Consider the following 15,298-nt stretch of genomic DNA (forward strand, 5'->3'; position numbering starts at 1 on the left):
TTTCAGTTCTGTTCTCTTCTGTTCTGTTCTACTGCACTCTATTCTACCCTACCCTACCCTAACGTAGCCTACTGTAATCTGTTCTATGCTATTCGACACACTTGAATGGGATTCGACCTGATTCGGGTCGTATCGGCTCGATTCATCTCCTTTCTGCTCCATTAAACTCGATTCGGTTCTATTCGGCTCTTTTCCACTCTATTCGGCTATTTTTGACAGTATTCTACTCTAGTCTACTCGATTCTTTCCGTTCTGTTCTATTCTACTCTATTCTATTCTTCTCTACCCTACCTTCCCCACACTAATCTATTTGATTCGATTCGACACATTTCAAACGACTCGACATGATTCATCTCGATTCACCTTGAATTTGGTCAATTCGGCTGTATTCAGCTCTGTTTGGCTCTTTTCTGCTCTCTTCAACTCGATTTGACTCTATTCTACTGGACCCGACTCTACTTAATTCTATTCTCTTCTCTCTCTTGTGTTCTGTTGTGTTGTAGTCTAGCCTCTGCTACCGTACCCTTCTCTACTCTAATCTATTCGATTCAACGCATTTCGACGCTATTCCATGTGATTAGACTTGAATCGGCTCGATTTAGCTCTATTTGGCTTGAATTGGGTCAATTCGTCTCGATCCTGCTCAATTCAGCATAATTAGGCTCGAGTGAACCTTATTCAGCCCTGTTCAGCTCTACTCAACCCTTTCTACTTTATTTGTCTCTATTTGGCTCCATTCAACTCCATTCCACACCACTCTACTCTTTTCTACTCTATTCTATTCTGTTCTACCCTACCCTACTCTAATCGATTCGAATCGATTCGATTCATCACGATTTGTCTCCTTTCCTCTCCATTCGAATCGATTCGGCTTGAATTGGATCTATTCATCTATATTCTGCACTACCCGACTCTGACTATTCCACTCTACTCAACTCTACTCCGTTCTACTCTTGGTATTCTCTTCTGTTCTACTCTATTCTATTCTTCTGTGCCCTTCCCTACTGAATCCCAGTCTAACCTACACTACTCTAATCTATTCAATTTAATTCGATTCCATTCAGTTTGACACCATTCGACCCGATTTGAGACAATTCGACGGGATTCGGTGAGATTCCGCGAGATTTGATGCGTTTTGGTGGGATTTGATGGAATTTGACGAGATCCGATGCAATAGGATGCAATTAAGTGTGTTTTGGCTCGATTTTGCTGGGTTCAGTTTGTCTCTATTTGGCTCATTTCAGCTCCACTAGGCTCCATTCATCCCGAATCTGGTCGACTCGACTCGATTCGGCTCATTTTGGCCATATGTGGTCCTATTCAGCGTTATTCGGCTCTATTCAACTCTTTTCTACTCTCTGCATCTGTGTTCGAATCCATTTGACTCCATTCCACACCATTCTATTCCATTCTACACTACTGTATTCTACAAAACCCTCCCCCACCCTAGCCTATCCTAATCTAGTCTGCTCTTTTCTAGTCTCCTTTTCTATTTTCTCTATTCCATCCTATGCTACTCTACCATACCCTACACTAAGCTAACCTACCCTGACCTATGCTGTTCTATTCTATTTCCTTCTATTTTCTCTGTTCCACCTTATGCTTCCCTACCCTATGCTACCCCACCGTACCATACTCTACTACTTTGGGTTACTCAATAAGGGTCCTAATTAAGGGGAGTAGTTCGGGCAAGTGTACTCCTTAAGACAAGGGTACTGGTTCAGGCTACTAGTTAAGGCCAGGGTACTAGTTAAGGCCAGGCTACTAGTTAAGGCATGGGTACTTGTTGAGGGTACTGGTTAAGGCAAGGGTACCAGTTCAGGCTACTTGTTAAGGACGTACTACTAGTGAAGGCAAGGGTACTAGTGAAGACTACTTGTTAAGGCAAAGGTACTTGTTAGGACTACTAGTTAAGGCAAGGGTACTAGATTAGGCTAAGAGTTCAGGCAAGGGTACTCGTTCAGATTACTGACTTAGGGTACTCTTCAAGACTAGTTGTCTAGGCTACTGCTCTATGCCACTAGTCTAGCTGACTAGTCCAGCTTACTAGTCTAGGCTTCTACTCTAGCCTTCTCTTGTCTACTCTAATGTAGTCTACTTGCATCTACCCTAGTCTTCCTATCATAAACTACCCTACCCTAACCTATTCTAATCGATTCCATTTGATTCGATTCAAAGCATTTCGATGCGACCGGACACCATCACGCTTGAGTCGGCTCGATTCCGCAACATCAGCTCGATTCAGCTCGATTTGGCTCGAATCGCTTCAATTCAGCTCGTTTCCACTCGGTTCAGCCTTATTCGGCCCTATTTGGCTCGATTCGACTCTTTTCTACTCTATTTGTCTCTGTTCGACTCCATTTGACTCCACTCTTCTCCATTCTACGCTATTCTACTCTATTCTGTTCTACTCTACCCTACGATACTCCAATCTATTCGATTGGATGCGATTCGGAGCAATTCGGTGTGATTCATCTCGTTTTGTTTCCATTGGACTCGATTCGGCCAGAATTGGCTCTATTCAGCTATATCCTGCACTCTTTGACTCTATTTGACTCAATTCTACTCTGCTCTACTCTTGTCTGCTTTACTCTCTCTACTCTACCCTACTGTACTATATTCTATTCTGTACTATTCTGTTCTATTCTACCCACCCGCCCCTCCCCTACCCTTCCCTAATCTATTTGATTAGATTCGATGTGACGTATTTCCATGCGATTTGACGCGATTAGGCTTGAATCAGCTCGATTCAGTTCGAATCGGCTCTATTCGGCTCGACTTGGCTCCATTTCACTCCATTCGGCTCGATTAGGCTCGAATTCCATCGATTCTGCTGGATTCTGCTCAATTAGGCCTTATTTGGGCCTATTCGGCCCTATTCTGCTCTATTAGACTCTTTTGTACTCTATTCATATCTATCCGTCTCTATTGGACTCCGTTCAACTCCATTCCTCACTATTTTCCTCTCTTCTATTCTACCCTTCCCTACCCTAATCTCTTCTAATCGATTCGATTTGATTTGACGCGATTCGAAGCAACCGGACGTTATTCGTCTCGTTTTGTCTCCACTCGGCTCAATTCGGCTATGTTCTCTCTCTTTGACTCTATTCTATTCTGTTGTATTCTTTCTGTTCTGTTCTATTCGCTCCTATTCTGTTGTACTCTATTCTATTCTACCCTACCCGACCCAATGGCACCCCACCCGAACCTACCCTACTTTAATCTATTGGATTCAATTCGATTCCGTGCAAAGCGATTTGATAGGACTTGACTGGATTCGGCAAGATCTGAAGGGATTTGATGAGATTCCATGCGACTCGACGTGATTCAGTAGGATTCTCTGAGGTTTGACGCAATTCGAAGTTATTCGACGTGATTCGATGGGATTCAACACGATATGAAGCGATTTGACCTTGTTTGATTCAAAACGATGTGACTCGACTCGATTCGACCTGATTCGATTCGACGCTGTTCGGTGACAGTCAGTGCGATTCTGCTTGATTCCACTCGATTAGGTGTGATTCGGCAGTATACAGCTCTTTTCGGCTGTCTTCAGCTCCATTCGTCTCTATTCAGCTTATTCGGCTCTATTCGACTCTAGTCTTTTCCACTCGATTCTACTCGATTCTATTCCTTCTATTCTGTTCTAATCTCTTCTATTCCACTCTACTCTGTTCTATTCTCCCCTCCCCTCCCCTCCCCTTCTCTAATCTATACGTCTCGATTGGATTTGACGCGTTGAACGCGATTCGAGGCGATGAAGCTTGAATCGGCTCGATTCGGCTCGATTTGGCTCTATTCGGCTCAGTTAGGCTCCATTCAGCTTGGTTTGGCTTGAATCGCTTCGAATCTGCTCGATTTGGCCTTCTTCGGCCCTATTCTGCTCTATTCGACTCTTTTCTACTCTATTCGTTTCTACTTGACTCCATTCTACTCCATTCTATTCATTCCACACTATTCTACTCTATTCTGCTCTACCCTACCCAACACCACTCTAATTTACTCTACTTGCTTCTACACGATTCCTCTCATTTTGTCTGCATTTGGCTCTATTCAGCTCTATTCTACTCTTCTCTACTCTATTGTATTGTTTCTACTCTGTTCTGTACTATTCTACTCTATTCTACCCTATCCTGTGCTACCAAATCTAAGGTATTGTAACCCACTTGATTGGATTTGATTCAACCCATTTCAACGCGATTCGGTTCAATTTGGCTCTGTTCAAATCTATTCTACTCTACTCTATTCCCCTCTACTCCACTCTAGCCTACTCTTTTCTGTATTCGTTCTGTGTTGTTCTGTTCTATTTTGTTGTGTTCTGTTCTGTTTTATTCTATTCTACTCTATTCTACCCTACTCTAGCCTACCCGAACCTCCCCTACTCTAGTCTATTCAATTGAATTTGAGAAATTTTGACGCGACTAGGGGCCGAATCGGTGTGATTCATGTCCATTCGGCTCCATTTGTCTCGAATAGTGTCGATTCAGCTCGATTAGGCTCGATTTGACTCCATTAGGCTCGATTCACTGAATTCGGCTCGATTTCGCTCAATTCAGCTCGATTTGGCTCTCTTCGGCCCTCTTCGGCTCTCTTCTACTCTACTCGATTCCATTGCACACCATTCTACTCCATTCTACGCTATTCTACTATACCCTACTGTGATTGATTCCATGGGATTCGACGCCATTCGACGAGATTTGTCTCGTTTCGTCTCCATTCAGCTTGCTTCGACTCTGTTCTACTCTACTCTATTCTACTCTACACTATTCTGCTCTGCTCTACCCTTTTCTACTCTATTCTATTGTATTCTTTCCATTCTCTTCTACTGTGTTCAAGTCTACTCTATTCCACCCTACCCTAATCTAATCTATTCTACTGGATTCGATTCCATGCATCTCGATGCGATTCAGCTCAAATCGGCTCCTTTCCACTCCATTCATCCCCAATCGGCTCAAATCTGTTCGATTCAGCTCTAATCGGCTCCATTCGGCTCTAGTCAGCTCGAACAGGCGCTGTTCGGCTCTGTTAGACTCTACTCAACTCTATTATCTCTTTTCGACTCCACTCGACTCCATGCCACACCATTCTACTCCATCCTAAACTGTTCTCTACTGTATTGTATTGGACTCTACCCTACTCTAGTCTATTGTAATGGATTGGATTGGATTGGATTGGAATTGATCAGATTCAGTGCAATTCGACGGGATTCGACGCGATAGAGCACGATTCCACGGGATTCGGCGTGATTTGTCTTGGTTTCTATCGATTTAGCTCTTTTGGGCTCTATTTGCCTGTCTTTGGCTCTATTCGGCAATATTCGACTCTACTCTACTCTACTCTTCTATACTCTGCTCGTCTCGACCCTATTCTATTCTTTCAGTTGTGTTCTCTTCTCTTCTGCTCTGTTCTACTGCACTCTATTCTACCCTACCCTACCCTAACTTAGCCTACTGTAATCTGTTCTATGCTATTCGACACACTTGAACGGAATTCGACCTGATTCGGGTCATATCGGCTCGATTCATCTCCTTTCTCCTCCATTAAACTCGATTCGGTTCTATTCGGCTCTTTTCCACTCTATTCGGCTCTTTTTGGCAGTATTCGACTCTGTGTGACTCTAGTCTACTCGATTCTTTCTGTTCTGTTCTATTCTACTCTATTCTATTCTTCTCTACCCTACCCTAACCTTACCTTCCCCACACTAACCTATTTGATTCGATTCGACACATTTCAAACGACTGGACTTGATTCATCTCGATTCACCTTGAATTTGGTCAATTCGGCTGTATTCAGCTCTGTTTGGCTCTTTTCAGCTCTCGTCAACTCGATTTGACTCTATTCTACTGGACCCGACTCTACTTAATTCTATTCTCTTCTTTCTATTGTGTTCTGTTGTGTTGTAGTCTAGCCTCTCCTGCCGTACCCTCCTCTACACTAATCTATTCGATTCAACGCATTTCGACGCGATTCCATGCGATTAGGCTTGAATCGGCTCGATTTAGCTCTATTTGGCTTGAATTGGGTCAGTTCGTCTCGATTCTGCTCAATTCAGCATAATTAGGCTCCAGTGAACCTTATTCAGCCCTGTTCAGCTCTACTCAACCCTTTCTACTTTATTTGTCTCTATCTGGCTCCATTCAACTCCATTCCACACCATTCTACTCTTTTCTACTCTATTCTATTCTGTTCTACCCTACCCTACTCTAATCGATTCGAATCGATTCGATTCATCACGATTTGTCTCCTTTCCTCTCCATTCGAATCGATTCGGCTTGAATTGGATCTATTCATCTATATTCTGCACTACCCGACTCTGACTATTCCACTCTACTCAACTCTACTCCATTCTACTCTTGGTATTCTCTTCTGTTCTACTCTATTCTATTCTTCTGTGCCCTTCCCTACTGAATCCCAGCCTAACCTACACTACTCTAATCTATTCGATTTAATTCGATTCCATTCCGTTTGACACCATTCGACCCGATTTGAGACAATTCGACGGGATTCGGTGAGATTCCACGAGATTTGATGCGTTTTGGTGGGATTTGATGGAATTCGACGAGATCCGATGCAATAGGATGCAATTAAGTGTGTTTTGGCTCGATTTTGCTGGGTTCAGTTTGTCTCTATTTGGCTCATTTCAGCTCCACTCAGCTGCATTCATCCCGAATCTGGTGGACTCGACTCGATTCGGCTCATTTCGGCCATATTTGGTCCTATTCAGCGTTATTCGGCTCTATTCAACTCTTTTCTACTCTATTCATCTCTGTTCGAATCCATTCGACTCCACTCCACACCATTCTATTCCATTCTACACTACTGTATTCTACAAAACCCTCCCCCACCCTACCCTATCCTAATCTAGTCTGCTCTTTTCTAGTCTCCTTTTCTATTTTCTCTATTCCATCCTATGCTACTCTACCATACCCTGCACTGAGCTAACCTACCCTGACCTATGCTGTTCTATTCTATTTCCTTCTATTTTCTCTGTTCCACCGTAGGCTTCCCTACCCTATGCTCCCCCACCGTACCATACTCCACTACTTAGGGTTATTCAATAAGGGTCCTAATTAAGGGGAGTAGTTCGGGCAAGGGTACTCCTTAAGGCAAGTGTACTAGTTCAGGCTACTAGTTAAGGCCAGGCTACTAGTTAAGGCCAGGCTACTAGTTAAGGCGTGGGTACTTGTTGAGGGTACTGGTTAAGGCAAGGCTACCCGTTCAGGCTACTTGTTAAGGACATACTACTAGTGAAGGCAAGGGTACTAGTGAAGACTACTGGTTAAGGCAAGGGTACTTCTTAGGACTACTAATTAAGGCAAGGGTACTAGATTAGGCTAAGAGTTCAGGCAAGGGTACTCGTTCAGATTACTGACTTAGGGTACTATTCAAGACTAGTTGTCTAGGCTACTGCTCTATGCCACTAGTCTAGCTGACTAGTCCAGCTTACTAGTCTAGGCTTCTACTCTAGCCTTCTCTTGTCTACTCTAGCGTAGTCTACTGGCATCTACCCTAGTCTTCCGATCATAAACTACCCTACCCTAACCTATTCTAATCGATTCCATTTGATTCGATTCAAAGCATTTCGATGCGACTGGACACCATCACGCTTGAGTCGGCTCGATTCCGCAACATCAGCTCGATTTGGCTCGAATCGCTTCAATTCAGCTCGTTTCCACTCGGTTCAGCCTTATTCGGCCCTATTTGGCTCGATTCGACTCTTTTCTACTCTATTTGTCTCTGTTCGACTCCATTTGACTCCACTCTTCTCCATTCTACGCTATTCTACTCTATTCTGTTCTACTCTACCCTACGTTACTCTAATCTATTCGACTGGATGCGATTCGAAGCAATTCGGTGTGATTCATCTCGTTTTGTTTCCATTTGACTCGATTCGGCCAGAATGGGCTCTATTCAGCTATGTCCTGCACTATTTGACTCTATTTGACTCAATTCTACTCTGCTCTGCTTTACTCTCTCTACTCCACCCTACTGTACTATATTCTAGTCTTTCTATTCTGTACTATTCTGTTCTATTCTACCCACCCGCCCCTCCCCTAATCTATTTGATTAGATTCGATGTGACGTATTTCCACGCGATTTGACGCGATTAGGCTTGAATCAGCTCGATTCAGTTCGCATCGGCTCTATTCGTTCGGCTCGACTTGACTCCATTTCACTCCATTCGGCTCGATTAGGCTCGAATTCCATCGATTCTGCTGGATTCTGCTCAATTAGGCCTTATTTGGCCCTATCCGGCCCTATTCTTCTCTATTAGACTCTTTTGTACTCTATTCATATCTATCCGTCTCTATCGGACTCCGTTCAACTCCATTCTATTCCATTCCACACCATTCTTCACTATTTTCCTCTATTCTATTCTACCCTTCCCTACCCTAATCTCTTCTAATCGATTCGATTTGATTTGACGCGATTCGAAGCAACCGGACGTGATTCGTCTCGTTTTGTCTCCACTCGGCTCAATTCGGGTATGTTCTCTCTCTTTGACTCTATTCTGTTCTGTTGTATTCTTTCTGTTCTGTTCTGTTCTCTCCTATTCTGTTGTACTCTATTCTATTCTACCCTACCCGACCCTACGGCACCCCACCCGAACCTAGCCTACTTTAGTCTATTGGATTCAATTCGATTCCGTGCAAAGTGATTTGATATGACTTGACTGGATTCAGCAAGATCTGAAGGGATTTGATGAGATTCCATGCGACTCGACGTGATTCGGTAGGATTCTCTGAGGTTTGACGCGATTCGAAGTTATTCGACGTGATTCCATGGGATTCGACACGATATGAAGCGATTTGACCTTGTTTGATTCAAAACGATGTGGCTCGACTCGATTCGACCTGATTCGATTCGACGCTGTTCGGTGACAGTCAGTGCGATTCTGCTTGATTCCGCTCGATTAGGTGTGATTCGGCAGTATACAGCTCTTTTCGGCTGTATTCAGCTCCATTCGTCTCTATTCAGCTTAGTCGGCTCTATTCGACTGTATTCGACTCTACTCTTTTCCACTCTATTCTACTCGATTCTATTCCTTCTATTCTGTTCTAATCTCTTCTATTCCACTCTACGCTGTTCTATTCTCCCCTCCCCTCCCCTCCCCTTCTCTATTCTATACGTCTCAATTGGATTTGACGCATTGAACGCGATTCGAGGCGATGAAGCTTGAATCGGCTCGATTCGGCTCGATTTGGCTCTATTCGGCTCAGTTAGGCTCCATTCAGCTTGTTTTGGCTTGAGTCGCTTCGAATCTGCTCGATTTGGCGTTCTTCGGCCCTATTCTGCTCTATTCGACTCTTTTCTACTCTATTCATTTCTATTTGACTCCATTCTACTCCATTCTATTCATTCCACACTATTCTACACTATTCTACTCTATTCTGCTCTACCCTACCCAGCACCACTCTAATTGCTTCTACACGATTCCTCTCGTTTCGTCTGCATTTGGCTCTATTCAGCTCTATTCTACTCTAGTCAACTCTTCTCTATTCTATTGTATTGTTTCTACTCTGTTCTGTACTATTCTACTCTATTCTACCCTACCCTATGCTACCCAACTCTAAGGTATTGTAATCCACTTGATTGGATTTGATTCATTCAACTCATTTCGACGCGATTCGGCTCGATTTGGCTCTGTTCGAATCTATTCTACTCTACTCTATTCCCCTCTACTCTACTCTAGCCTACTCGTTTCTGTATTCGTTCTGTGTTGTTCTGTTCTATTTTGTTGTGTTCTGTTCTGTTTTATTCTATTCTACTCCATTCTACCCTACCCTAGCCTACCCGAACCTCCCCTACTCTAGTCTATTCCATTGAATTCGACAAATTTTGACGCGACTAGGGGCCGAATCGGTGTGATTCATGTCCATCCGGCTCCATTTGTCTCGAATAGTGTCGATTCGGCTTGATTAGGCTCGATTCACTGGATTCGGCTCGATTTCGCTCAATTCAGCTCGATTTGGCCCTCTTCGGCCCTCTTCGGCTCTCTTCTACTCTACTCGATTCCATTGCACACCATTCTACTCCATTCTACGCTCTTCTACTATACCCTACTGTGATTGATTCCATGGGATTCGACGCCATTCGACGAGATTTGTCTCGTTTCGTCTCCATTCAGCTTGCTTCGACTCTGTTCTACTCTACTCTATTCTACTCTACACTATTCTGCTCTGCTCTACCCTTTTCTACTCTATTCTATTGTATTCTTTCCATTCTCTTCTACTGTGTTCAAGTCTACTCTATTCCACCCTACCCTAATCTAATCTATTCTACTGGATTCGATTCCACGCATCTCGATGCGATTCAGCTCAAATCGGCTCCTTTCCACTCCATTCCTCCCCAATCGGCTCAAATCGGTTCGATTCAGCTCTAATCAGCTCCATTCGGCTCTAGTCAGCTCGAATAGGCTCTATTCGGCTCTGTTAGACTCTACTCAACTCTATTATCTCTTTTCGACTCCACTCGACTCCATGCCACACCATTCTACTCCATCCTAAACTGTTCTCTACTGTATTGTATTGGACTCTACCCTACTCTAGTCTATTGTAATGGATTGGATTGGATTGGATTGGAATTGATCAGATTCAATGCAATTCGACAGGATTCGACGCGATAGAGCACGATTCCACGGGATTCGGCGTGATTTGTCTTGGTTTCTATCGATTTAGCTCTTTTGGGCTCTATTTGGCTGTCTTTGGCTCTATTCGGCAATATTCGACTCTACTCTACTCTACTCTTCTATACTCTGCTCGTCTCGACCCTATTCTATTCTTTCAGTTGTGTTCTCTTCTCTTCTGCTCTGTTCTACTGCACTCTGTTCTACCCTACCCTACCCTAACTTAGCCTACTGTAATCTGTTCTATGCTATTCGACACACTTGAACGGAATTCGACCTGATTCGGGTCATATCGGCTCGATTCATCTCCTTTCTCCTCCATTAAACTCGATTCGGTTCTATTCGGCTCTTTTCCACTCTATTCGGCTCTTTTTGGCAGTATTCGACTCTGTGTGACTCTAGTCTACTCGATTCTTTCTGTTCTGTTCTATTCTACTCTATTCTATTCTTCTCTACCCTACCCTAACCTTACCTTGCCCACACTAACCTATTTGATTCGATTCGACACATTTCAAACGACTGGACTTGATTCATCTCGATTCACCTTGAATTTGGTCAATTCGGCTGTATTCAGCTCTGTTTGGCTCTTTTCAGCTCTCGTCAACTCGATTTGACTCTATTCTACTGGACCCGACTCTACTTAATTCTATTCTCTTCTTTCTATTGTGTTCTGTTGTGTTGTAGTCTAGCCTCTCCTGCCGTACCCTCCTCTACACTAATCTATTCGATTCAACGCATTTCGACGCGATTCCATGTGATTAGGCTTGAATCGGCTCGATTTAGCTCTATTTGGCTTGAATTGGGTCAGTTCGTCTCGATTCTGCTCAATTCAGCATAATTAGGCTCGAGTGAACCTTATTCAGCCCTGTTCAGCTCTACTCAACCCTTTCTACTTTATTTGTCTCTATCTGGCTCCATTCAACTCCATTCCACACCATTCTACTCTTTTCTACTCTATTCTATTCTGTTCTACCCTACCCTACTCTAATCGATTCGAATCGATTCGATTCATCACGATTTGTCTCCTTTCCTCTCCATTCGAATCGATTCAGCTTGATTGGATCTATTCATCTATATTCTGCACTACCCGACTCTGACTATTCCACTCTACTCAACTCTACTCCATTCTACTCTTGATATTCTCTTCTGTTCTACTCTATTCTATTCTTCTGTGCCCTTCCCTACTGAATCCCAGCCTAACCTACACTACTCTAATCTATTCGATTTAATTCGATTCCATTCCGTTTGACACCATTCGACCCGATTTGAGACAATTCGACGGGATTCGGTGAGATTCCGCGAGATTTGATGCGTTTTGGTGGGATTTGATGGAATTCGACGAGATCCGATGCAATAGGATGCAATTAAGTGTGTTTTGGCTCGATTTTGCTGGGTTCAGTTTGTCTCTATTTGGCTCATTTCAGCTCCACTCAGCTGCATTCATCCCGAATCTGGTGGACTCGACTCGATTCGGCTCATTTCGGCCATATTTGGTCCTATTCAGCGTTATTCGGCTCTATTCAACTCTTTTCTACTCTATTCATCTCTGTTCGAATCCATTCGACTCCACTCCACACCATTCTATTCCATTCTACACTACTGTATTCTACAAAACCCTCCCCCACCCTACCCTATCCTAATCTAGTCTGCTCTTTTCTAGTCTCCTTTACTATTTTCTCTATTCCATCCTATGCTACTCTACCATACCCTGCACTGAGCTAACCTACCCTGACCTATGCTGTTCTATTCTATTTCCTTCTATTTTCTCTGTTCCACCGTAGGCTTCCCTACCCTATGCTCCCCCACCGTACCATACTCCACTACTTAGGGTTATTCAATAAGGGTCCTAATTAAGGGGAGTAGTTCGGGCAAGGGTACTCCTTAAGGCAAGTGTACTAGTTCAGGCTACTAGTTAAGGCCAGGCTACTAGTTAAGGCCAGGCTACTAGTTAAGGCGTGGGTACTTGTTGAGGGTACTGGTTAAGGCAAGGCTACCCGTTCAGGCTACTTGTTAAGGACATACTACTAGTGAAGGCAAGGGTACTAGTGAAGACTACTGGTTAAGGCAAGGGTACTTCTTAGGACTACTAATTAAGGCAAGGGTACTAGATTAGGCTAAGAGTTCAGGCAAGGGTACTCGTTCAGCTTACTGACTTAGGGTACTCTTCAAGACTAGTTGTCTAGGCTACTGCTCTATGCCACTAGTCTAGCTGACTAGTCCAGCTTACTAGTCTAGGCTTCTACTCTAGCCTTCTCTTGTCTACTCTAGCGTAGTCTACTGGCATCTACCCTAGTCTTCCGATCATAAACTACCCTACCCTAACCTATTCTAATCGATTCCATTTGATTCGATTCAAAGCATTTCGATGCGACTGGACACCATCACGCTTGAGTCGGCTCGATTCCGCAACATCAGCTCGATTTGGCTCGAATCGCTTCAATTCAGCTCGTTTCCACTCGGTTCAGCCTTATTCGGCCCTATTTGGCTCGATTCGACTCTTTTCTACTCTATTTGTCTCTGTTCGACTCCATTTGACTCCACTCTTCTCCATTCTACGCTATTCTACTCTATTCTGTTCTACTCTACCCTACGTTACTCTAATCTATTCGACTGGATGCGATTCGAAGCAATTCGGTGTGATTCATCTCGTTTTGTTTCCATTTGACTCGATTCGGCCAGAATGGGCTCTATTCAGCTATGTCCTGCACTATTTGACTCTATTTGACTCAATTCTACTCTGCTCTGCTTTACTCTCTCTACTCCACCCTACTGTACTATATTCTAGTCTTTCTATTCTGTACTATTCTGTTCTATTCTACCCACCCGCCCCTCCCCTAATCTATTTGATTAGATTCGATGTGACGTATTTCCACGCGATTTGACGCGATTAGGCTTGAATCAGCTCGATTCAGTTCGCATCGGCTCTATTCGTTCGGCTCGACTTGACTCCATTTCACTCCATTCGGCTCGATTAGGCTCGAATTCCATCGATTCTGCTGGATTCTGCTCAATTAGGCCTTATTTGGCCCTATCCGGCCCTATTCTTCTCTATTAGACTCTTTTGTACTCTATTCATATCTATCCGTCTCTATCGGACTCCGTTCAACTCCATTCTATTCCATTCCACACCATTCTTCACTATTTTCCTCTATTCTATTCTACCCTTCCCTACCCTAATCTCTTCTAATCGATTCGATTTGATTTGACGCGATTCGAAGCAACCGGACGTGATTCGTCTCGTTTTGTCTCCACTCGGCTCAATTCGGGTATGTTCTCTCTCTTTGACTCTATTCTGTTCTGTTGTATTCTTTCTGTTCTGTTCTGTTCTCTCCTATTCTGTTGTACTCTATTCTATTCTACCCTACCCGACCCTACGGCACCCCACCCGAACCTAGCCTACTTTAGTCTATTGGATTCAATTCGATTCCGTGCAAAGCGATTTGATATGACTTGACTGGATTCAGCAAGATCTGAAGGGATTTGATGAGATTCCATGCGACTCGACGTGATTCGGTAGGATTCTCTGAGGTTTGACGCGATTCGAAGTTATTCGACGTGATTCCATGGGATTCGACACGATATGAAGCGATTTGACCTTGTTTGATTCAAAACGATGTGGCTCGACTCGATTCGACCTGATTCGATTCGACGCTGTTCGGTGACAGTCAGTGCGATTCTGCTTGATTCCGCTCGATTAGGTGTGATTCGGCAGTATACAGCTCTTTTCGGCTGTATTCAGCTCCATTCGTCTCTATTCAGCTTAGTCGGCTCTATTCGACTGTATTCGACTCTACTCTTTTCCACTCTATTCTACTCGATTCTATTCCTTCTATTCTGTTCTAATCGCTTCTATTCCACTCTACGCTGTTCTATTCTCCCCTCCCCTCCCCTCCCCTTCTCTAATCTATACGTCTCAATTGGATTTGACGCATTGAACGCGATTCGAGGCGATGAAGCTTGAATCGGCTCGATTCGGCTCGATTTGGCTCTATTCGGCTCAGTTAGGCTCCATTCAGCTTGTTTTGGCTTGAGTCGCTTCGAATCTGCTCGATTTGGCGTTCTTCGGCCCTATTCTGCTCTATTCGACTCTTTTCTACTCTATTCATTTCTATTTGACTCCATTCTACTCCATTCTATTCATTCCACACTATTCTACACTATTCTACTCTATTCTGCTCTACCCTACCCAGCACCACTCTAATTGCTTCTACACGATTCCTCTCGTTTCGTCTGCATTTGGCTCTATTCAGCTCTATTCTACTCTAGTCAACTCTTCTCTATTCTATTGTATTGTTTCTACTCTGTTCTGTACTATTCTACTCTATTCTACCCTACCCTATGCTACCCAACTCTAAGGTATTGTAATCCACTTGATTGGATTTGATTCATTCAACCCATTTCGACGCGATTCGGCTCGATTTGGCTCTGTTCGAATCTATTCTACTCTACTCTATTCCCCTCTACTCTACTCTAGCCTACTCGTTTCTGTATTCGTTCTGTGTTGTTCTGTTCTATTTTGTTGTGTTCTGTTCTGTTTTATTCTATTCTACTCCATTCTACCCTACCCTAGCCTACCCGAACCTCCCCTACTCTAGTCTATTCCATTGAATTCGACAAATTTTGACGCGACTAGGGGCCGAATCGGTGTGATTCATGTCCATCCGGCTCCAT

Source organism: Loxodonta africana, unplaced genomic scaffold, assembly GCF_030014295.1.
Source record: "Loxodonta africana isolate mLoxAfr1 unplaced genomic scaffold, mLoxAfr1.hap2 scaffold_43, whole genome shotgun sequence".
Lineage (NCBI taxonomy): Eukaryota > Metazoa > Chordata > Mammalia > Proboscidea > Elephantidae > Loxodonta > Loxodonta africana.